The 25569-nt window shown below is 38.4% G+C and overlaps 1 pseudogene; it reads right to left on the bottom strand.

Moving 5' to 3' along the window:
* Positions 1–236: 236 nt before the first annotated feature.
* LOC132526474 (hypoxia-inducible factor 1-alpha inhibitor-like) overlaps positions 237–25569 on the bottom strand; it is a 126169-nt pseudogene continuing 100836 nt past the window's right edge.

The raw sequence follows: 25569 nt of genomic DNA on the forward strand, positions 1-25569 counted from the left end.
CGCAACGGGAGAGGCCGCAACAGTGAGAGGCCCGCGTACAGCAAAAAAAAAAAAAAAAACTGCTTGCCTTGAGGATAGTGTAAAGGCTTGTCGAGTTTGCTGTAGCCTTGACCTTGACAGACTTAGCATGGGAGCCCTAGGTGGCCGGGCCAGAAGCGCCCGCGCTACGCCAGGCCCTTTGGTTCCGTTCCTGAGGAGCTAGAGATTTGCCGCCCGCGCATGCGCAATTCACTCCCTCATTCTGGCTTCCGCAGCCCTGCCCGTCCCGGGTGTTCGAGACATACATTTTTCACAGATGGTCTGGCCTCTGGGGCCCGGCTGGCTTCTGCAGCCCTGCCCGGGCTGGGTGTTCGAGACATACATTTTGCACAGATGGTCTGGCCTCTGGGGCCCGGAGCTACTGCCCTGTAGCTCTGATTGGGCGGCGGGGCGGGGCGGGAGGCAGCAGCACTCAGGACTGTGATAGGTGATATGAGCTAAACTCCTTATACAGGAGTCTGGGAGGAGGTGGGGCCTTAGCACTCCTGCTCCCAGGTGTTTCTCATCCCAGGACTCCCCTGCCTGCCCATAGATTTTTTTTAAAAAGCAGCGAAATTTGGACAAGAGTGCAAACACTTCCCAATGGGGAAAGGACAGTCTCTTTAAAAAATTAGTGTTGGGAAAACTAAATATTTGCATGCAGAAAATGGAATTGGACCCTTCTCTTACACCATACACAAAAATACACTCAAAATGAATTAAAGACTTAAATGTAAGGCCTGAAACCATAAAACTCTTAGAAGAAAACATAAGGAAAAAACTTTATAACATTGGTCTTAGAAATGAATTCTTGAATATGAGACAAAAAACATGGGCAAGAAAAGCAAAAATAGACAAGTGGGACCACATCAAACTAAAAAGCTTCTACGTAGCAAAGGAAATAAGAGTAAAAAGTCAATTCACAGAATGAAAGAAAATAATTGCAAACCGTATATTTTATAAGGGGCTAATTTCCAAAGTATATAAGGAACTCTTACACCTTATTAGCATAAATAAATAAATTAATAAATAAATGGATTAAAAAATGAGCAAATGACTTGAACTGACATTTCACCAAAGAAGACATAAGAATGGCAAACAAGTATATGAAAAGGTGCTCAACATCACTAATCATCAGGGAAATGTAAATCAAAGCAATGAAATATCACCTCACAAATGTTAGAAGGGCTATTATTGAAAACAAAAAGAAGAAGAAGGAAATAGTAAGTGTTGGTGATGATGTGGTAAAATAGGAACTCCTGTGCACTGTTAGTAGGAATGAAAAATGACGCAGCCACTATGGAAAACAGTGTGGAGTTTCCTCAAATTAAAAATAGGACTACCATATGACCCAGCCACCCCAATTTTGGGTATTTATCCAAACATATTGAAAACAGAATCTTGAAATGCTATTTGCACTCCTATGTTCATTGTAGTATTATTCACAATAGTAAAGAGGTAGAAACAACATAAATGTCCATCAACGGGTGGATAGATAAAGAGAATGTAATTTTCATTTATTCAGCCCTAAAAAAGAAGGAACTCCTGACACATGCTACAACATGGATGAACCCTGAAGACATGGTAAGTAAAACAGGCCAGTCACAGAAGGACAAATTCTACATGATTTCACTTGTATGAGATATCTAAAAGTAGTCACACTCATAAAATAAAAAAGTAGAAAGGTGGTCACCAGGGAATGTGAGGAGGGGGAAATGGGAGTTGCTGGTCAATAGATATAGAGTTTCAGTCATGCAAGAGGAAAAAGTTCTAGAGATCTACTGTAAAACAATTTGCATATAGTTAACAATGCTGTACTGTATACTTACAAATTTGAATTGACTTCATGTTATGTGTCTTTTACTACAATAAAATATACATATACGAATATATGTATCACATTTATTTGGGGGAAATTTACAAAATAAAATAGGTCTCAAATAAATTTTAACTGATCACCTAAATCACAAATTTTACAGAATAATTTATCTGGCCATGCCATTATAAAACCAAAAATTTTAAATAAAAGTCTAAAAAGGGAAAAGTATGCTATCCTGGATAAATACTGCTGTAAAAGCATAAAGAAAACACAACTAAAAACTAAGGTGTATTTAATAATGTAAAGGAAAATTATATATATATTTTAAATCTTATATATGGGAAAAACTTCACTATTCAGCAAATTCCTACCCTTCAACCTCTCACATTACAGAAAGTTATGAGGACAATAAAGTCTAGTTAAGAAAATAAGGAGAACAGAAATTTGTTGAAAAAAAAGTTGTAAAAACAATAATTTAAAGGTTTTATCTTAAATACTATAAAAATATGTAAATCAAACATATCTAATAACAGTACAAAATAAAAATTTAAATAGCCAAGATATAACAACAGATGTGGGATTTTTCTTAATTTACAGAGAATTACTGTAAACCACACTTGTCCTCTCATCTTCAGAGCCTGTATAGTATATCATGGAGGAGTTATGAGCAGCCAGGCCGAGAGGCCAGTAGAAGAAACCCAGATGTATGAAGATCCTTTGGGAATTCCCAGAAATATTCAGGAAGGACTTGGAAGGATCACAGTTGTGAATAAATTGCAACATGGAGCCAAGGTGATTTGAGAAATGGTTCTTTGGTGGCTTTGTTCATAAACGTTGATTGATTTGGTTGATAACACTGAAATTAATTTGAGCATGGGGGCATATCTCATTCAAGATGAAATTCTGAAAATAAAATGCAATTTTTTCTAATATAAAGGATATTTCAATATAATTGTCTCTATATTTTTCCATCACCATATCTCTAAGACATCCATTTTAAAATTTATATATAGAAAGTACCTGAAACCAGGTTTGACTAACATTAATATTGGTATTTTCTGGATCATTGAATTCTGTGTGAATTTTGGCATATTTCTATACACTATTTTTTTCACTGTGTAAAATTTTTATCATTACAATGTATCATTTTTATGAAAACCATAGTTTTTATTGTACCAATGCTGATATTTGGAACACAGGCATTTGTCTTCTCTCCCTCTTAAGACTCCATTGTAATAAGAGTGTACAACTCTGAAAAGTAATACATTCATAACACAGAAGAAATCACGTCGAGAGACATCAACAGGGCAAGGTCTATAGCGTAAGAGAATGCAATAAATTACTGGAAAATGGATTGTAGTTGAAGTGGGTTGACAAAACAGTTGAAGTACTTGCAGTCCAGAATAAATACATGGGGGAGGTTCAAAGTTGAGAATGGAACACCATGGAGTCAGTAGATAAGAGGAGATGTGAGAGGGAAATGTTAAACAAGAGAATTTGTTATAGTTCTGAAAACAAAACTGCCATATGCTAGTCAGCCCTCTGCCCATTCCCCATAACCCACACTTCAAAATGAAGGATTGTCAACCCATTATTTTCCGTCTGAATGAAAATCAAAAGGCTTTACTCAAAAGGAAAGAAAGATGAAGGGAAGGAGGGAGAGAAAGAGAGAGAATGAGAGAGAAGGAGGGAAGAAGGAGGGAAGGAAGGAACCACCCTGGGATAGCTAAGACTTGAGGTTGAGACTCTCATTCCAGCATTGGAAGCCAACTTCTTATCCACACACCCTATCTGAAAGCCTTTCTATCCATAAACCCTGTCCACTGACAATGAACTTTCAGTAAACTTTCCCATTTTGGAGAAGAGGCTATGGTTAAAATTGATCTCCATACCCAGCAATAGAAGAAACTCAGATTAGCTACTGAGAATATTTAAACAAGTCCTTTATTCTTAAATATGAATATCCATGAGCCAAAAGAAAATATGAGAAAAAGTAGTAGCACAAAGGAATAATATAAAATTAAAAATAAACATAACAATAAATCCCAGAGGAAATATAATTTATATAGTTTAAGGGAACAATTTTTAATGCGTCCTAAAAGAGATTTAAAGTTATAGCACCAATAAAATATAAATACAATGCTAACAAAAATTATCAATCTGAAAAGAAAAAGACCTTTTGGAAGTCAATAGATTAATTGTAAAAAAACAAAGACCTGGGAGATAATTTTTTTTTTTTAATCTCTGATCTCAGAGCAAAGAAAACAAAAGAAAAAATAAATAAACTATGAAAAAACAGGGAAGAGACATAAAGGACCATTCAGGATGTTCAATATCCTACTGACAATCATTCCAACAAGAAAAAGTAGGTGAAAATGGAGGGGAGGAAAACAACAACAACAGTGACAATAGCAAATTCAAAAGTGTTAAAGGAAAGCATTATTATTTAGAATGAATGTGTCCAGGGAGTGAAGTACTAGACACCGCCGCAGATTTTCAAAATTAAACATGAGACAATAAAAGTTTACAGGGAAGAGAGAGAAAAGCAGGTCACCTATAAAGGTCTAAAAGTCAATTACACCAAATACTAGAAGATAATGGAGCAATGGCTCCAAGGAATGAGGGAAATGCCTTTGAATTCTAGAATTTTATACTCAATTAATCATTCAAGAAGAAGAGTAAATTAAGGTATTTTTGACATGTAAGGTTCAGAAATTTGAGCACCCACGATTCTTATTTGTGTATATTTGAGGATATACTCCAGGAAAATTAAGGATAAAACCAATATACAGGAAGACATAGCTGGGAAACTGTAGGCAGAAAGACTAGAGCTTAAAAAGCCCAAAGAAGGGGGAGGGGATTTCATGTAATGGAAAACATGGTTGAATTGGATAAATTTGACTAAACTGCTTAATATTAAGTAATTAATTTTAATATATGACTGACCTATCTGAATCTAAGCTAGGTTCAGAATATAGCTGAACTTGTCCAGCCCACAAACCGGTGGCTCCCAGACATCCCTTTGACTTGAAATGCATTGTGATACTTTAGGATGTAAGCAATGTTGCTGCAGTGTCCCAGAGACAGTGTTCAGAAGAATCCCTATTTCTTCATGAAATTCAATATAGAACTGGTAGTGTAGAAAAGTTTCAAAAATTCACAGAGATACTTAGTGTTTTGAGGGCTTTCATCTGTAGGCATCTGTGGTATGAATCCATAATAAACTTTCTCTCTTTCAAGAGTATCATTCCTATAAAAGGAACTGCCAGTAGAAGAGAGAGGATGACCACACACCTTTCTCAACATCAGCAAGGAGACCAGAGAGGAAAGCCATGAGATTAATTCTTCCTAAATACCCACTAAATACCTTCTGAAAACAAGAAATCACTAAAGTTTGGGGTAGGGTAGTATCAGGTTAGAACTATCAGTGAAGCAGTGTTCCTGATCAATAAGCCATCAACCTTTAGATTATCAATATGAACATAGCTTAAATCATACTCACAAGCTCATGAAAATAAGGAACATTCATTTTACAGTAGGGAATTTATTAAAGATTACATTGCAAGAGTAATTAAAAGGAAAAAACATATTTTTCCTTCTCAGATGATGGCAAAAAAAGCATTTGATAAAAATTAAACACCTGCTCCTGGCTAAAACTCTTAGAAAGCAAAGAAAAGGATACTTACTTAGGAACAAAAATCATAAATCCATACCTAATATGATACTTAATGAAACACTGGAGTCATTCCCACTGACATCAAAAGCAAGACAATGATGTGGACTATTTCCATTATTAGTTAGCATTTTCCTGGAAGTTCTATCCAAATTTAATAAAACGTTGAACAGAAAGGGGTAGAAAAATTATCATTTTTTGAAGAATATAAGATTATGTGCCCAGAAACTCCAAGAAAAATAGACTTAAAATTCCTAGAATCAGGGCTTCCCTGGTGGTGCAGTGGTTGGGAATCTGCCTGCTAATGCAGGGGACACGGGTTCGAGCCCTGGTCTGGGAGGATCCCACATGCCGTGGAGCAACTAGGCCCGTGAGCCACAACTACTGAGCCTGCGCATCTGGAGCCTGTGCTCCGCAACAAGAGAGGCCGCGATAATGAGAGGCCCGTGCACTGCGATGAAGAGTGGCCCCCGCTTGCCATAACTAGAGAAAGCCCTTGCACAGAAAGGAAGACCCAACATAGCAAAAATAAATTAATTAATTAATAAACTCCTATCCCCAACATCTTCTTTAAAAAGAAAAAAAAGGGCTTCCCTGGTGGCGCAGTGGTTGAGAGTCCGCCTGCCGATGCAGGGGACACGGGTTCGTGCCCCGGTCCGGGAAGATCCCACATGCCGCGGAGCGGCTGGGCCCATGAGCCATGGCCTCTGAGCCTGCGCATCCGGAGCCTGTGCTCCGCAAACGGGAGAGGCTACAACAGTGAGAGGCCCGCGTACCGCAAAAAAAAAAAAAAAAAAAAAAAAAAAAAAGAAAAAAAAAAAGAAAAAAAAATTCCTAGAATCAGTGAGAATTGAGCATGTAAAAAATTTTTTAAATTAACAGATATCTACATTTTTATATAAAACAATGATAACCAGTTAGGAAATACAAAAGAAAAAGTTTTGAATTACAATAGTGTCAGTACTTTTTACTTTTTCTATGAGTAGTCAAAACTCTTATAATGAAAGAAAGGTGATAACTGTACTGAAGGAAAAATAACTCAGTGAGATTCAGTTGTGATTCATTGTGTGCTCTGCCCAACATGAATGATGAACAGAAACTGTGATGTAGGAAGATCATCTAAGGGTGTATGTATGGTGAACCCGAAGGGGAAGAGACCAGAGTATGAAATGCCAGCAAGAGTACAACTGTGGCAAGAACTAAGAAAAAAAAGAAGGGGGAAAGTAAAAAGGAGAAACATCTTTGAGAAAGAATTGATAGAATTTTATGAGAATAGAATAGAGACTGAAAGGGAGAAAAGGTCTAAGGTGACCGCAAGTATTTCTTCTCCCTGATGGACTGGAGTATGGAGTGGGAGAAAACCAATGTGAGGAACCAGGAAGAAAAGCAGATCATGAGAACCAGTTCGGATATAGTGTGTTTCAGAAGTGGTAGGGTGTTCTTAACAAGTTCAGGGTATTAGATATGCTGTTTATGTCGATGTGTAAGTTAGGTACGATGATAGCCGCACTTAAAATACAAACCTCATGCAGCAAGTAAAAGAGCCTTCAAAGAAAGAGGGCAATAGACAAGATGGTGCCTAGATGCTAGTGATAATGAAAAATAGAGGACTGTATACTCAAATATTATACGTTTCAAAAGGAAGAAGCAATTGTGGTCTGTAAGACAAATATGGGGGCTATCGATTAACAAAACAATTGTTATTTCAAAAAATATTGTATTTTAATACAAAATACATTATGATTCTGGTTTAAAAATGTAGTCTCCATATGACCCAAACAATTGTAAGTCTCAAAGTCAGTCTGTTTTATAATTCTATTAGATTAGACACTCCTAGAGGGATAAGGGTAATTCTATTTGGACTTCATAAATTCTATATTCTATAGCGCAGGGCTACGTTTCCTTCTGAATCGTAATGAAGAAAATCTGGCAATGCAAAGTCCCACGTACTTATAATATCTTTGAGTCATCACAGCAAAAACTCACAAAGTTATTTAGCACAGGTGCTTCTGAACTTGAGACACGTTTGGGGAGTTCAAAGTGCCTGTGGTCCTCAGACTCTTACCTTCTCCTGGAGTGATTCTGTTCTAACGTTAGTACACAGAGATATAACATTAATTGTGCCATATTTCTGGGTGACCCATTAGCTGCTAGGAATTTGTTGTAGAGAGCCAAAGCTTTCCAAAATGTCTATATTTATTTGGTAGTTTCTATATTTCTTCGTTTAAAGAAAATTTAAGAGAATATGGAATCACATGGAAATCATATGAATGGATTAAAGTCTTATACACCACATACTATTTTGATATACTCCTAACACTGAAAGTAGAAACTCCCTTGTCTATGTTCCTAAAACCTAAACCTATCTTTGCACTTAGATGATACTATATTTAACCACATCTAACTTTTATACTATACTGAAAGACCCTTGGCGCAGAGACAATGTTTCATTCATTTCTATATTATTGTTTACAAAAACACTGTCTTGCTATCGTAAGCATTCATTAAATATTTCTCAACTCAGTGGATGAATTAATCAAGTTGATAATTTTAAAGTTGCATTCTTATGAAGCAGTTCAGTAAGAATCCCTAAGATAAACTATATTAATTATTCAATTTACTGAAATGTAGAGTTTGATTAAGGAGTTTTCTGGCTATCATTCTAATTTCCAAATATCATTTGGTTTGAATCCCAGTTTAGAAATTCTTTTTGTATCCTGCTTTCTTGCCTTGAACTATTCAAGCAAGAGCAATGTATTAAGGTGTTTACTTATTTTATAACTACTAATTTTGTAGACTCTCAGGATTCACTATTCTTGGTCATAACTTTTAGTTGTAAATGATATGAGATAAAGATACAAATTGTGAAGGAGAAAGAGATTTGAGTGAGATTCTATGCTAGGTGAGTCATGAGAGTCAATGACATCAGATTTTTGTAGAAAAAATATTATATATATATATATATATTATGAACTTATATAGTACTGAATGAGTTTTCTTGGTATTTGTATCACTCTGAATAAATCTGACTGTCCATATGCACAAAATGGAGGACTTAAGGTTGAAATTCAGTTCAATAATCGTTCATTCAGCACCCATATGGGAAGGTCTGTGCTGGGTGTCATGGTGTGCAAAGATGCAAGCCCTGTTAGAGCTTAACGTTTATTGGGGAAATCAGGCATGTGAATTACAACTAAAACTAATAAGTAATACAAAATGTTCTATCTCTGTGACTATGAGTTGTTTAACATCTATGATCCTGAATTTACTCATTTACAAAATAATGAAAGTAGTAGAACCTATTTCAGATTACTTTTATGAGAACAAAGTAAGATAATTTATATAAAGCTCTTAGCATAGTACATGGCACATTAAAATCACTCAACAATGATATCTATTACTAGTAATTATTTTAAATGATGCAGAGAGAGGTGTCATAGACAAGAAAATGATTAGCTCTGTTTGTAAGATTAGGGTTTGGGGATTGAATCAAACAGGGAATAGTTTATGGAAGAAGGGATATAAATTTTAAAAAGATGAAGAGATCACAGACACCCAGGTACTAACATTGGGTTTCCCACTTACTAGCTATGAGGTTCCATAAACTTTCTGAGACTGTTTCCTCACCTGTAAAATGAAAATTATAATATATTTTAGAGGGCTGAATGAGGGTTAAATAAGACAATGTATGTGAAAGTATTGCGTGACTTATAGCAAGCATTGACAAAAAGGAAAGAAAGAAAGGGAAAATAGGGACTTCCCTGGCAGTCAGTGGTTAAGGCTCCACGTTTCCAATGCAGGGGGCATGGGTTTGATCCCTGGTAGGGGAACTAAGATCCCACATGCAGCATGGTGCGGCCAAAAAAAAAAAGAAGGAAAATAATAAATAATAAAAATGCTAGAGTGTTGTATCAGTTCTCTATGACTGTGTAACAAATCACTCCAAAACTTAGTGGCTTAAAATATCTATTATTTCACAGTTTTGGTGAGGAATCCAGGTGCCATGTATCTGGGTCATTTAGCTCAGGTTCTCCCACAGGAGAGAACAATTGCAAGAGAACAATTACAGTGTTGGCTTAGTCTGCAGTCTTTACAAGGTCCAACTGTGGAAGGATCCACTTCCAAGCTCACTCACATGGTTGTTGGCAATATTGAGTTCTTCACTAGATATTGGACTGAAAATGTTAGTTTATCGATGGCTGTTGGCTGTAAGCCACCCTTAGTTCTTCGCCAAATAGGTTACTCCATAGGACTGCTCACAACATGACAACTTGCTTCATCAGAAGGAAGAGCCAGAGAGAGAGAATAAGATGGAAGTCACAGAGTCCTGTAATCTGATCTCAGAAGTGATTATCTCCTCACTTTTACCATATTCTATCTATTTGAAGCAAGTCATTAGGTCCAGTCTTTACACAAAGGGAAGAAATTACAGAAGGGTTGAATGTCAGAAGTCAGGGATCATTGGGGGTCATTTTAGATGTTGCTTACCACAGGTGTTCACACTGATGATGGATGTTTATAAACATAGTGGTTAGGTGCACGGACTCTGGAGCCATACTGCCTGCATTCAAATCCTGCCTCTATTACGTGATAATTTGTCATTCAGAACAAGTTATTTAACCTCTTTATTCCTCTGTAAGGGTAGAAGAAAATAATTCCTACAACATTAGGAATAAATAAGTTAATACATGTAAAGTTTTTAAACAGTACCCAAGACAAAGTAAACCCTCATAAAATATTAGCTTTTGTTGTTGTTGTGCTCATTATTGTTCTAACTGTAGAAAATAGAGGCAAAATGTACCAAGTCACAGAATGATGGAAAATAAAGGAGAAAAATGACTCAAGTGAGCCTATCTACTCTCGTAACACATCTCCCCAAGTCATCATGGGAAGAGTTGTTGTGTGGATCAGGCTGGCTGCTTGAAACAAGGCCTGCAAATTGGGAAGTGCATTATGTTTTGTTGTAACAGGAACTCATATGGGAGCAAGGAGGCAAAACTTCCCCACTACCGGGTAATGGGATGAGCCATATCACCATAGGCAAAGGAGAGCTTTCCTGGTAATACCTCTGAAGCAAGTCCACAATTTTAATTAAATAGATCAAATCAGAATATTGCACACTCCCAACCTCCTCCTTCAGAATAAAAAAATCTAGAAATATGGGAGAAGAAGTTGCAGTTTTTATAAATGGTAAAAGCTGTTAATTCTGCAGTGAATTTTATACATGTTTTATCACAGCAGAGAAATCGTGTTATTTCCAGCTCTTCTTTTTATTGCTAGTAAGCCTCACAGAATTACAACCAGTGAAATATTCCCCATTTCTCTTGGGTGGTAATGAATTTCCCAGTGGAAAAGGAATAATTTCTTGTTCTCACTACATAATAACTCAAATATTTGGCCATGTTGTAGCATAATATTTTTAATTGTCTAGTCAAGATGGTGTCTTATATGCTAAAAAAAATCTAGATATAGTTCTTCTCTACACTAACAGAGAATTGTATAGGTAAAGCGGACTCTTCACATGAAATAGCCTAATGCTCTCATTTTTTTTAAATTAATTAATTAATTAATTAATCTTTGGCTGCGTTGGGTCTTCGTTGCTGTGTGCAGACTTTCTCTAGTTGCAGTGAGCGGGGGCTTCTCTTCGATGTGGTGCACGGACTCCTCACTGCGGTGGCTTCTCTTGTTGTGAAGCATGGGCTCTAGGCATGCGGGCTTCAGCAGTTGTGGTTCGTGGGCTCTAGAGTGCAGGCTCAGTACCTGTGGTGTATGGGCTTCGTTGCTCTGTGGCATGTGGGATCTTCCCAGACCAGGGATTGAACCCATGTCCCCTGCATTGGCAGGCAGATTCTTAACGACTGCGCCACCAGGGAAGCCCAGTTCATGTACTTTTAATGATAACATCAAGCCTGGGTCGGGCCCTCTGCCGGATCCTTCCCATTTCTATAATATCTCACCTAAATCTCACTCCAAGTGTTATTATTATCACCTTTACAGATGAAGCAAGTGAGGCTGGGAAATGCAATTGTCCAGTGATTTAATTTATGTGTGTATATATATATATATATATATATATATATATATATATAGGGGGTGGGGTCAATATGGCAGACTAGGAGGTTGTGGAATTCAGGTCTCCACACAACTAGAGCATTTACCAGGCACTGGTGGGGGAACCACAGACACCTAAGGGGATGGGAGGAACCCCCAGCAACCAGGTAGGACGTGAGAGGGAGTGAGGGGCAGGAGAAATGGACATGAGGTGGAACAGGTCTGGCGCCCCCGAGGGGCAGCTGGGGGAGGGGAGGGGATCCCATGCCTGGAGGGGAAAAGGGCGGGGGGAACCATTGGGAGGGCAGAGGATCAGAAAGGAGCAACATGGCCAGCTTTTACCCTGCCCACTTGGGCCCTGGGAGGCCTGCTGAGATGCTCTCCTGATCCTCTGCCCATTGAGGTCCCCTGCAGCTGCGGGGGTCCTGAGAGAGTGGGAGGGGAGCAAAACTAAAGGCTGGACCAACAGGACCAGCAACCCTGAGGGGTGGGGGGGAGGGGAGGAGTTCCCACACCCGGTGGGACCCACCCACAGTTCAGCGGTGAGGGGGGAGACACTCGGGAAAGTGGAGGAACAAAAGGGAGCACAGCCAGCACTTTCCCTGGCCACTTGGGCACTGGGGAGCCTCTTGGGCTCCTGGGCCTAATCCTCTACCCTCAGAGGCTCCCTCCAAAATTGCAGAGCCTAAGCCCCACCCCTACACACCCACCCAGTGCCCTATCTCTACAGGCGGCACTCTAAGACCCCTCTCTGAGACCTCTCCAACAGGGCTGGGCCTAAACCCTGCCCACACACCCTCACCCAGGGCCTTACCTCCAAACTCAAGAACTCCACAATCCTGAGACCCCCCCCCTCAGAACGTGCTGCCTTTCCCCTGCCATACAAGTCCTAAGCCTAGGCCCTGCCTCGTGCTTAAACGTCACCCCCACCTAGGCCTCATCCCCACCCTAGATCCCGCCCCTGCCTAAGTCCCACCCCCAGCCTAAGCTCTGCCCCCCACAGCCAATGCCTTTTCTGGCCTTGCTTTTTTTTCTTTTTTCTTCTTTTAGGTTGTGGTTCTGTTTTACCTTATTGCTGTTGATTCATTTATATTTTTATTTTTTCTAATAAATCGTTTATTTTTCTAATTTTATTTTATTCTTTATACTTTGTTATTGTTCTGCTCTTTTTGGCACGTTCCCTTTTTGTTCCTTTCTTTTTTCTGTTGTGGTTCTGTTATACCATGTTGTAGTTTCAATTATAATTTTATTCTTCCTAATATATTTTTTATCTTTCAAATATTATTTTATTTTTTATTCTTTGTTATTGTATTGCTCCTTTTTTTTTCTTTTCTTTTGTCATGCCATGCGACTTGCAGGATCTTGGTTCCCAGACCAGGAGTTTGGCTTGAGCTCCTGTGGTGGGAGCACCAAGTCCAAACCACTGGACTAACAGAGAGCCTCAGAGCCCAGGGAATATTAACCAGAGTGAGGCCTCCTGGAGGTCCTCATCTCAGCACCAAGACCTGGCTCTACCCAGCTGCCTGCAAACTCCAGTGCTGGACGCCTCAGGTCAAACAACCAGTAAGACAGGAATACAGACCCACCTATTAAAAAAATAAATAAACAACAAAAAAATATGTTACAGATGAAATTGCAAGGTAAAAATCTACAAGACCAAATAAATGAAGAGGAAATAGGTAAACTACCTGAAAAATAATTCAGAGTAATGATAGTAAAGATGATCCAAAATCTTGGAAATAGAATGGAGAAAATACACGAAATGTTTAACAAGAACCTAGACGAACTAAAGAGCAAACAAACAGTGATGAACAATACAATAACTGAAATTAAAAATACTCTAGAAGGGATCAATAGCAGAATAACTGAGGCAGAAGAACAGATAAGTGAGCTGGAAGATAAAATGGTGGAAATAACTACCTCAGAGCAGAATAAAGAAAAAAGAATGAAAAGAATTGAGGACAGTCTCAGAGACCTCTGGGACAACATGAAATGCAACAACATTCGAATTATAGGAGTCCCAGAAGAAGAAAAGAAACAAAGTGTGTGAGAAAATATTTGAAGAGATTATAGATGAAAACTTCCCTAACATGGAAAAGGAAATAGCCACCCAAGTCCAGGAAGCACAGAGAGAACCATACAGGATAAATCCTAGGAGAAACACACCAAGACACATATTAATCAAACTGACAAAAATTAAAGACAAAGAAAAATATTAAAAGCAGTAAGGGAAAAGTAGCAAATAGCATACAAGGGATTCCACATAATGTTATCAGCTGACTTCTCAGCAGAAACTCTGCAGGCCAGAAAAGAGTGATAGGATATATTTAAAGTGATGAAAAGGAAAAACCTACAACCAAGATTACCCAGCAAGGATCTCATTCAGATTTGATGGAGAAATTAAAAGATTTACAGGCAAGTTATGAGAATTCAGCACCACTAAACCAGCTTTACAACAAATGTTAAAGGAACTTCTCTAAGCAGGAAACACTAGAGAAGAAAACCCCCCACAAAAACAAACCAAAATCAATTAAGAAAATGGTAACAGGAACATACATATCAACAATCACCTTGAATGTAAATGGATTAAATGTTCCATCCAAAAGACACAGACTGGCTGAATGGATACAAAAACAAGGCCCTTATTTATGCTGTCTACAAGAAACCCACTTCAGACCTAGGGACACATACAGACTGAAATGGAGGGGATGGAAAAAGATATTCCATGTAAATGGGGATCACAGAAACGCTGAAGTAGCAATACCCATATCAGATAAAATAGATTTTAAAATAAAAACTGTTACAAGAGATAAGGAAGGACAAAACATAATGATCAAAGTATCAATCCAAGAAGAAAACATAACAATTATAAATATTTATGCACTCAACATAGGAGCACCTCAATAAATAAAGCAAATGCTAACAGCCATAAAAGGGGAAATCAACAGTAACATAATAATAGTGGGGGACTTTAACACCCCACTTACACCAATAGAGAGATCAGCAATACAGAAAATAAATAAGCAAACACAAGCTGTAAATGACACAGTAGACCAGATAGACTTAATTGATATTTATAGGACATTCCAACGAAAAGCAGAAGAATAGAGTTTCTTCTAAAGTGCATACGAAACATTTTCCAGAACAGATCACATCTTCGGTCACAAATCAAGCCTTGGAAAATTTAAGAAAATTGAAATCATATCAAGCATCTTTTCTGACCACAATGCTATGAGATCAGAAATCAGTTATATGAAAAAACTGTAAAAACACAAACACATGGAGGCTAAATAGTGTGCTACTAAATAACCAAGAGATCACTGAAGAAATCAAAGAAGAAATTTAAAAATACCTAGAAAAGAAAAAAGAAAAAAAATACCTAGAAAAAAATGACAATGAAAACATGACAATCCAAAATCTATGGGATGCAGCAAAAGCAGTTCTAAGAGGGAAGTTTATAGCAATTCAAGCCCACCTCAAGAAACAAGAAAAATCTCAAATAAGCAATCTAACCTTATACCTAAAGTAACTAGAAAAAGAAGAAGAAAACCTGAAGTTAGTAGAAGGAAAGGAATCGTAAAGATCAGAGCAGAAATAAATGAAATAGAAACAAAGAGAAGAATAGCAAAGATCAATAAAACTAAAATTTGGTTCTTTGAGAAGATAAACAAAATTGGTAAACCTTTAGCCAGACTCATCAAGAAAAAAAAAGGAGAGGACACAAATCAATATAATTAGAAATGAAAAAGGGGAAATTACAACTGACACCACAGAAATACAAAGGATAATAAGAGACTACTACAAACAACTATATGCCAATAAAATGGACAACCTGGAAGAAATGGACAAATTCTTGGAAAGGTACAACTTTCCAAGACTGAACCAGGAAGAATTAGAAAGTATAAACAAACTAATCACAGGTAATGAAGTTGAAACTATAATTAAAAATCTTCCAACAAACAAAACCCAGGGCCAGATGGCTTCACAGGCAAATTCTATCAATCACTTAGAGAAGAGTTAACTAACTCCTATCCTTCTAACACTCTTCCAAAAATCTGCAGAGAGAGGAACACTCCCAAACACATTTTAAAAGACCACCATCACCCTGATACTAAAACCAGACAAAGATATCACAAAAAAAGAAAATTACAGACTAATATCACTGATGAACATAGATGCAAAAATCCTCAACAAAATACTAGCAAACAGAATCCAACAACAAATTAAAAATATCATACACTATGATCAAGTGGGATTTATCCCAGGGATGCAAGGATTCTTCAATATAGAGAAAACAGTCAATGTGATATACCATATTAACAAAATAAAGAATAAAGACCATATGATCATCTCAACAGATGTAGAAAAAGCTGTTGACAAAATTCAACACCAATTTATGATAAAAACTCTCCAGAAAGTGGGCAAAGAGGGAACATACCTCAACATAATAAAGGCTATATATGAAAAACCCACAGCAAACATCATTCTTAATGGTGAAAAACTGAAACCATTTCCTCTAAGATCAGGAACAAGGCAAGGATATTTGCTCTCGCCACTATTATTCAACATAGTATTGGAAGTCCTAGCTATGGTAATCAGAGTAGAAAAAGAAATAAAAGGAATACAAACTGGAAAAGAAGTAGTAAAACTGTCACTGTTTGCAGATGACATGATACTATACATAGAAAATCCTAAAGATGCTACCAGAAAACTACTAGACTAATCAATGAATTTGGTAAGGTTGCAGGATACAAAATTAATGCACAGAAATCTCTTGCATTCCTATACACTAACCACAAAAGATCAGAAAGAGAAATTAAGGGAACAATCCCATTTACCATCGCAACAAAATGAATAAAATACCTAGGAATAAACCTACCTAAGGAGGCAAAAGACCTGTACTAAAAAACTATAAAACCTGATGAAAGAAATCAAACATGACATAAACAGATAGATACCATGCTCCTGGATTGGAAGAATCAACACTGTGAAAATGACTATACTACCCAAAGCAATCTACAGGTTCAATGCAATCCCTATCAAATTACCAATGGCATTTTTCACAGAATTAGAACAAAAAAATTATATAATTTGTATGGAAATATGAAGGACCCTGAATAGCCAAAGCAATCTTGAGAAAGAAAATTGGAGCTGGAGGACTCAGGCTCCCTAACTTCAGACTATACTACAAAGCTACAGTAATCAAGACAGTATGGTACTGACACAAAAACAGAAATATCAGTGGTACAGGATAGAAAGCACAGAGATAAACCCACTCACCTATGGTCAACTAATCTATGACAAAGGAGGCAAGAATATACAATGGAGACAAGACAGCCTCTTTAATAAATGGTGCTAGGAAAACTGGACAATTACCTGTAAAAGAATGAAATTAGAACACTCCCTAACACCATACACAAAAATAAACTAAAATAGATTAAAGACCTAAATGTAAGATTGGATACTATAAAACCCTTAGAGGAAAACATAGGAAAAACACTCTTTGACGTAAATCATAGCAAGATCTTTTATGACCCACCTCCTAGAGCAATGAAAATAAAAACAAAAATAAACAAATGGGACCTGATTAAACTTAAAAGCTTTTGCACAGCAAAGGAAACCATACGCAAGATGAAAAGACAACCCACAGAATGGGAGAAAATATTTGCAACAAGACAACCAACAAAGGATTAATCTCCAAAATATACAAACAGCTCATGCAGCTCAATATCAGAAAAACAAACAACCCAATCCAAAAATGGGCAGAAGACCTACATAGACATTTCTCCAAAGAAGATATACAGATTGCCAACAAACATATGAAAGAATGCTCAACATCATTAATCATTAGAGAAATGAAAATGAAAACTACAATGAGATATCATCTCACACTGGTCAGAATGGTCATCATCAGAAAATCTACAAACAATAAATGCTGGAGAGGGTGTGGAGAAAAGGGGACCCTCCTGCACTGTTGGTGGGAATGTAAGTTGATACTGCCACTGTGGAGAACAGTATGGAGGTTCCTTAAAAAACTAAAAATAGAACTACCATATGACCTAGCAATCCAACTACTGGGCATATACCCTGTGAAAACCATAAATCAAAAAGACACATGTACCCCAATGTTTATTATAGAACTATTTACAGTAGCCAGGACATGGAAACAACCTAAATGTCCATAGACAGATGAATGGATAAAGAAGATGTGGTCCATATGTATAATGGAATATTACTCAGCCATAAAAAGAAATGAAATTGGGTCATTCGTACCAATGTGGATGGACCTAGAGTCTGTCATACAGAGTGAAGTAAGTCAGAAAGAGAAAAACAAATACCGTATATTAATGCATATATGTGGAATCTAGAAAAATGGTACAGATGAACCTATCTGCAGGGCCGGAATAGAAAGGCAAACATAGAGAACAGACATGTGGCCTTGGAGGGGAAGGTGAGGGTGGGATGAACTGGGAGATTAGATTTGACAAATATACACTACCATGTGTAAAATAGATAGCTAGTGAGGACCTGCTGTATAGCACACCGAGCTCAGCTCAGTGCTGGGTGATCGCCTAGTTGGGTGGGATGGGTGGCGGGAGGGAGGTCAAAGAGGGAAGAGATGTGTGTTGCTGATTCACTTTGCTGTGTAGCAGAAATTAACACAACATTGTAAAGCAATTATACTCCAATAAAAATATATTTATATATTTATATATATATACAAATATATATATATATATATATATATATATATATATATTTGGCTGCCCCATGTGGCTTGTGGGATCTTAATCTTAGTTCCCCAGCCAGAGATTGATCCTGTGCCCTCAGCAGTGAAAGCAGAGTCCTAACCACTGGACTGCCAGGGAATTCCCTTTAATATTTTCGAGCCCCTTCCGTATGTCACTATGAGAGGCATTGGGTTTAGGGTTGTGAGATAGACCTAGTTTCTGTCCTCAAGGAGTTTGTCTTAGTGTAGAGTTTGGGAGGGTAAATAAACAAATAAACCAATAAATATGTTCATTCAAATCGTGATAGGTGAAGAAAGCAGCCAGAGAGCAGTGGTTAACTGAAGGAGGAAGGGAGGTCAACCCGAAACCTGTCTTTCTGAAAGAGTAATACTTAAGCTGAGCCTGGAAAGGTGAGAAATGGTCAGTCAGGAGAAGAGGGGTGGGGGGTGTTACAGAGAAGGAACGGAGCGGACAAAGGACCTAAGACAGGAAAGAATCTGACTGTTCGAAGAACTGGAAGAAGTCTGCTCTGGGCTGAGTGACTTGCCTGAAGGCACTAAGATACGTAGCATAGTGGGAGACACCCAGGTTGCCGGGCTCTGATATCCATGCTCTTCCTTCACTGTGTCCCCAAGTGAACTAGATCCCAGGCAAGGGGGGTAGGGAGTAAAAGGACTATAATCCTAAACCTCTGAGTGCTCATAAGTTTACCTCCTAAAAATCTTAAGAGACAACAGTGATCCTAACAAAAATCTTCACTTTTACAACTGACCAAGAGGAACAAACAGCCATTGATGTGGTTTCCTCACGAACACAAATTCCTAACATGACTGTAAAGGAGAACAGGCTTCCTTTTACACACCTCTATACACTGTATACACTATACAAGAGGTGACAACAACAGAGTGACCTTCTCTCTCCCTGAGGCACACCAGTTCAAGATAATGCTAGTTCCTCAAAATTCAAGGCTGGGGCGACTGCTATCAAAAAATTTTTGGTGGGCTTCCCTGGTGGCGCAGTGGTTGAGAGTCCGCCCGCTGATGCAGGGGACACAGGTTTGTGCCCTGGTCCGGGAAGATCCCACATGCCGCGGAGCGGCTGGGCCCGTGAGCCATGGCCGCTGAGCCTGCGCGTCCGGAGCCTGTGCTCCGCAACGGGAGAGGCCGCAACAGTGAGAGGCCCGCGTACTGCAAAAAAAAAACACACATTTTTTTGGATGCCCAGTGGCAGTTTTGGTTGCAAGAGTAACAAGTGAGTTTTAACACTGAGGAGAGAAGAGCATGAATATTTCTTGACTACCTATGCTCATATCATCTCATTTTCTCCTCACAGCAAACTTAAGATATAGGTCTTTTAAAAATGTAGCTCAGAAAAAGTAAGATTTATTTTACTCAAACTGACACAATTTAAAATTTAAACTCATGCCTAATTTACTCCAGGTTATAGTTTTTACATTTTCTCAATACAACTGCATTTTCTGAGGTAAAATATTGGGGTAACATGGCAGAGTTCACAGCATGGATGGGGGAGGATTACATTGCATATTACAGTAGACAAATAGCCTCCTGTTTAGTAATCCTTTTGTTGGGAACATTAACAAGAGAAGGTCAGTGATGCATTATATTCCACCTAATTGGCTAACAACTGGATACACTTGATATATCATGATTATTGGTGGGTGATTATATCTGGGCAGTCATAGATAAAATGGAGAGAAACCCTGTGCTATAACTTAGCATTGAAATAAAGGCTCCCTAAATTCCAATCTGCAAGCAAAGGCAGATACAACAAATCTCTTAGGACAGCCTCTGGTGTAGGCAAACAATCTGGCACTGAGGCAAACACCCCCATACATCCCACATTTGTGTGCTGAGTCAAAATGCTATGGGGATATAAATTCCTGCCCAGCAGACTCTGGGGCTCCGTGCTTGCTTTCAGAGATCATTTTATAAGGTGCTGCCCCAATTCTCCTTTCCTACACTAATGGGCAGATTGCCTTACAAGTACAAATCATTATCAAAATAGACCAGGGATTTGACAGTACCTTTCATCAGCAATTTCAAATGCACTAGCTGGATGCTAGTAAAATGAATCAACCTGTTCCTAAAAGCAGGTGAGCTGAGCTACAAGTTACCTTCTGGAAAAGGCAAGTGTAAATGAGGCCCACCGTCCTCTGAACTGAAGGAAAAAAAAAGCATTTTAATGTAGAAAGGTGTTATTTTTCTCCATTCCACCAAGCAGTTCTTAAAATTTAGATTTACTTTTTTTTACCCTCTTTTAGCTTTCTTACTCATTTAAAAAATGCCAGAATATGAGTGTTAGATTTAAATAACCCCTTAAAAAGTTATATAAGTAGTTGCATTACAGGAATACCCAATTGAGACTCTGCAAGTAAAAGTAAAAAAAAAAAAAAAAACAATACAATGAACATTTCTGAGTCCCATAATATGCCAGGCACTGTGCTATGAAGTTCACATACGAGCCTGAGTGTAAAATGGAATGTTTACTGTTATCTGAGCATCTTGGCTAAAATTACATACTATTCATTAATAGACAGTGGGAGACAAGTCCCTCTGCATTCTGAAGGGAGCGGTAAAGGAGGCATATTAGTGGCCACACCAGCCCAACCTTCAACTTATCACTCCATTCAACTCATGTAAGGTCAGGTGGAGGAGAATTGTCAGGCTAGTTGGCAGTGTGTCCACTGCTTCTCCCTAGTGGGAGAGAGGAGGTAGGTGGTTCTCGAATGCCCACCAGTTAAGAGATGCAGAACAACAAAATGTAAACTCACAGACATCTAGAACACTGGAAAAAAAGAAAAGATGGACATCTCCCTCCACGACTGGATGCTTGATGACCTAGATAAATCCTTAGGCCCAGCTCAGTGCTGTCATGAGAGTACAGTGTGGGGATAAATGCCTTACGATCTTGACATGTATCCTCTAGAGTTCTGTCCTAAATCAAGATTAGTATCTTCTTTCCATCAGAAAATTCTGACTGTGGGAGGATGGCTAGAGATGCTTTAGAGTCTAAGACAAGAAGAGAGGGTAGCAGTGATTGTGCATGTCCACATTTGTCATGGAAGAAATGAAGGAGGCTCTTTGGGTCAGTTGGATCCCACAGAAGATAACCAGCTTGAGCTGTGTTACCGAGACTCCCCAAGACAAAGGGGTACCATAAGTATCTTGGGGTGAACTGCTATACAAGAGGTAGACTGGTTAGTGGATATGACAGGCTAGGTGTCAAATGCACCATCTACATCAGTAGCTGCCCAGTATGGAAGTCTAGGATGGGCATTTAACCACTCATGGTTAAAACCACTCACGGTTTTGTGCCTTACACAAACAGGAACATTTAAACATTTGCCAAGACAGAGGGAATGACAAGTAATATAAGCCAAGATAGAACTTCAAACAGGACAAGATAAATAAAAAAAAACTTTGACCATTTTCCTCCTCTTCTTCTTAACCCTGGAGGAGTTGGAAGGTGAAAAGTGGGGGAGTTAGGGAATGAAAGAAATATTGAGGAATACTAAAAGGAGAAACCATGCTATCTCCCCAATATAGATGGAATGGAATTGAGACTTAAGTTTAGAATTTAGATTTAAGTCTAGATGAAACATTTTAAATGCCTGAAATTTAATCTTTATGATCAAAATGGAATTGATTCCTATTAAAATGAGCTAAAGTTGTAAAGTCTTGCCTAAATATTGTTGGAATAAGTGAAGTACAACAGAGCACGTCTGAAGACTGCAGAAAAATAAAACATTGATAGTTTCTGATTGATCCAAACCATCTTCGGCCTACTCAATAAATGTCATGTGTTACCTTATATTGACTTTACAACATTCCTACTACATAGGGTTGAAAACAATAAAGAAATTCATTCAAGGTCACATGCTTTGTCAATGATTGCTCTAGGGTTCACACTTAGGTCCTTCTTATTCCCGATTCTCTTCTTTTCCCATTACACAGTGGAATCCACAAAAAGAGATATGAAATAAAACCTGGTATATCTAGAATTTAGGTCTATGTGGGCAAGTGGTTAAGAGATGTATTTGGAGAAGTAAGCAAGGAAAATCATAAAGAGTTTATACATTATGTAAGAAGACTTTATTCTGTCCTCATCTTATTCTTTCAATAAAACAGAAATGGAGGTGGCCTAGGAATGGGGACAGGAAGAGAGAAGGGTCAGATATGGCAGAAGGTGGGGGGACACTCCAGGAAGAACAAACAGCAAGAGCCAACGAGACATGGGGGTCTCCCCTTTCTACCTTTTCTTCATTTTTAACTGAAATGCCATCCCCACCCTGCCCTTACCCATCACATCCAAAGTTCATATTTGCAGTGAAGTTTTTCTGACCTTCTCAACCAGAGTTAGGGCTTGTCTCTCTAATTTTATAGTTCATAGTACTTTACTTTAAACCATATTGTTATTCTTTTTTGAAATTTATTTATTTGTTTATTTATTTATTATTTTGGTTGTGCCAGGTCTTATTTGGTCTTTGTTGCGGCATGAGGGACCTTTTTTTATTTTTTTTTTTTAGTTACAGCATGATGTGGGCTTCTTAGTTATGGCATGCCTGTGGGATCTATTTCCCTGACCAGGGATAGATCCCCGGCCTCCTGCGTCGGGAGCGCGGAGACTTACCCACTGAATCACCAGGGAAGTCCCCATGTTGTTATTCTTTAATTTTATGTCCTCTTCTCTGTCTTCAGATCCTGTTTAAGCAGTAGTGACTATGTGTTCTATCCATCTTTGAATATCCTGTACCTAGCAGAGTATCTGACACATGGTGGACTTGTTGAACATGAGAATGAATGTATAGGGATAGGGTGGGAGGAAGGGTGAAGACATGAATTTAAAATTACTGAGGCAATTGAATTCATTTTTAAGAAGCAAAATCTCCCTTAAGAATTCAAAACTAATGAATTCAGATATTATTCCAGGAAAAGCAGGCATATTTTTGAGAAAGAGGCATTAATAGGTTTAGTTCGTTGATTGGTTGGTAGATTAAAGTTTGAGAATCATGGAGTAATGCAGCATCTGCACATGTCCTAAAGCTTGGATGATGTGGTCTCCTCTGTCAAGACACATTTGAATTAAAAATGCTCTGCATGTAAATATGTTAATTTAATATTCAGTTATATGTTGTGCTGGTCAAAATAATTCTCTTGAAAGATGTTCATGTCTTCATCTCTGAGCCCTGTGAATATGTTATGCTACACGACAAGAAAGAATTAACTTGACAGATGAAATTAAGTTTGTTAATCAACTGACCTCAGAATAAGGAGATTATTCTGAATTATTCAATGTGCCCAATATAATCACAAGTGTCCTTTGAAGTGAAAGAAGGTGATAGAAAAGGAAGTCAGAGTCAAAGAGATATTAGAAGATGCTATGCTGCTGGTTTGAAGGTTGGGAGGTGTGTCTGTAAGCCAGAGGATGCAGTTAGGTTCTGGAAGCTGAAAAAGGCAAAGAAACAAATTCTCTCCTAAAGCTTCCAGAAGGAACTTTGGTTTTAGCTCATTGAGTCCCATTCAGACTTCTGACCTCTAGAACTGAAAGATAATAAATGCGTGTTGGTTTAAGCCACTAAATGTGTAGTAATTTGTTACAGCAGCAATATGTAACTAATAGAGACAGTAAATTCCACATTAATGTAACTAAATGGTAATGCTTGATGGAAACCTAAAGACAAGAAAATAGTCATTTCCCATATTACTAATTGATTTACAAAGTTAATCACGTAAGAGAATCTCAAAAAGAATTTGCACCGCAGGTGGCAATGTGTGTGTGTGTGTGTGTGTGTGTGTGTGTGTGTGTGTGTTTCCTTTATCAATGGTTGGCCATTGCCTATCCAGAATCCTCCTCTCTTTCTTATCTATAACACCGAATCTAAACTTGAGGACCTGGCTATGCTGATTCCAGATAATGGTATCCTTTTCTTTGCTGTACATGCAATCACTAACTCACTTGCTGTTTTTGGATAATTCTTTCATTATCTCCAAATCAAAATCCATATTTTTAGCTGACCATCAAAGCCATTTTCCAGCTCGCTAGGCCTTTTCTTTGTTTGGCTCTAAAAAACAATTCCTGGAATAATTGGAATCCATTGTGTATATAGAATAATGTGAAGAGATGTCCCCAAACTAGGTCATGTTTTATTACCATGTGCATGAAGCTAAATTGACTGGCCTACTCCCATTCCATCCTGAGGACAAGTGTCCAGAGAAACTGGAGGAAAAATGGCAAACTAAAGCACATCTTGGTAGAGTGCACAACTAGGCTCAGACTCTCTATCCCATTTCATAAGGGGGCCCTAGGAGAGCTAAAGGAACTGCGTTACCTTTGCAACATCTAGGTACGTAATAACTGTTTCTGTTTGTTCTGATTACCTAAAATCCAACCTATCCCAGAACAAACTGGATATCCACATAAAGCGTGCTGACTCATTTCTTTTCCTTCTGTGCAGTATCTCACTGATGTCATTTTAAGTCCTCTATGGTCTTTCTTATTGTCATTATAGCTCCCTGAGAACGTTTGTTCTTACTCTAGACAGTAACCTGTAACATTTTGTCATGGTTTAGGTTGGTTTGTGGTCCTGTTGGGAAGCCTTATTAATCATTTAGGTTCCACAAAGTACCATCTCTTTTTTTTTTCCTTTTGCGGTACGCAGGCCTCCCACCGCTGCGGCTCCTCCCGTTGCGGAGCACAGGCTCCGGACGCACAGGCTCAGCGGCCGTGGTTCACAGGCCCACCGCTCCGTGGCATGTGGGATCTTCCCGGACCGGGGCACGAACCCGCGTCTCCTGCATCGGCAGGCGGACTCCCAACCACTGCGCCACCAGGGAAGCCCCACAAAGTACCATCTCATGAGTTGGGTTGAATAAAAAGGTTGGCAGGAAACGACCTGAGCAGAAACATTCGATCCCGTTCCTGCCTCTCACTTCACACACATGGCCACTCTTTTTTTCCCATAAGCATCTCGAACGTGCAACTTACAGCTCCCTCTCCATCTCTTTCCACCAATGAAAGACGCCATCAAATTTAAAATGTTAGTATCTTCTATAACCAAGTGCCCACATTCATTCTACGTGCAATAAATGGTGAACCCTCAGATAGTACCCGTTCTAGAGTTTGCGGGAAGAGAACCATTTCATGACAGCAAAATATATGAGCATTTTCCCCAACACGCTTCTGACCTTTACACTGAGACAGGCATTTTGGTGGTAATGAAATCCTTAGTCTCTATTGACAGGAAAAGCATCTACAAA

The sequence above is a fragment of the Lagenorhynchus albirostris genome, chromosome 9 (assembly GCF_949774975.1).
Source record: "Lagenorhynchus albirostris chromosome 9, mLagAlb1.1, whole genome shotgun sequence".
Lineage (NCBI taxonomy): Eukaryota > Metazoa > Chordata > Mammalia > Artiodactyla > Delphinidae > Lagenorhynchus > Lagenorhynchus albirostris.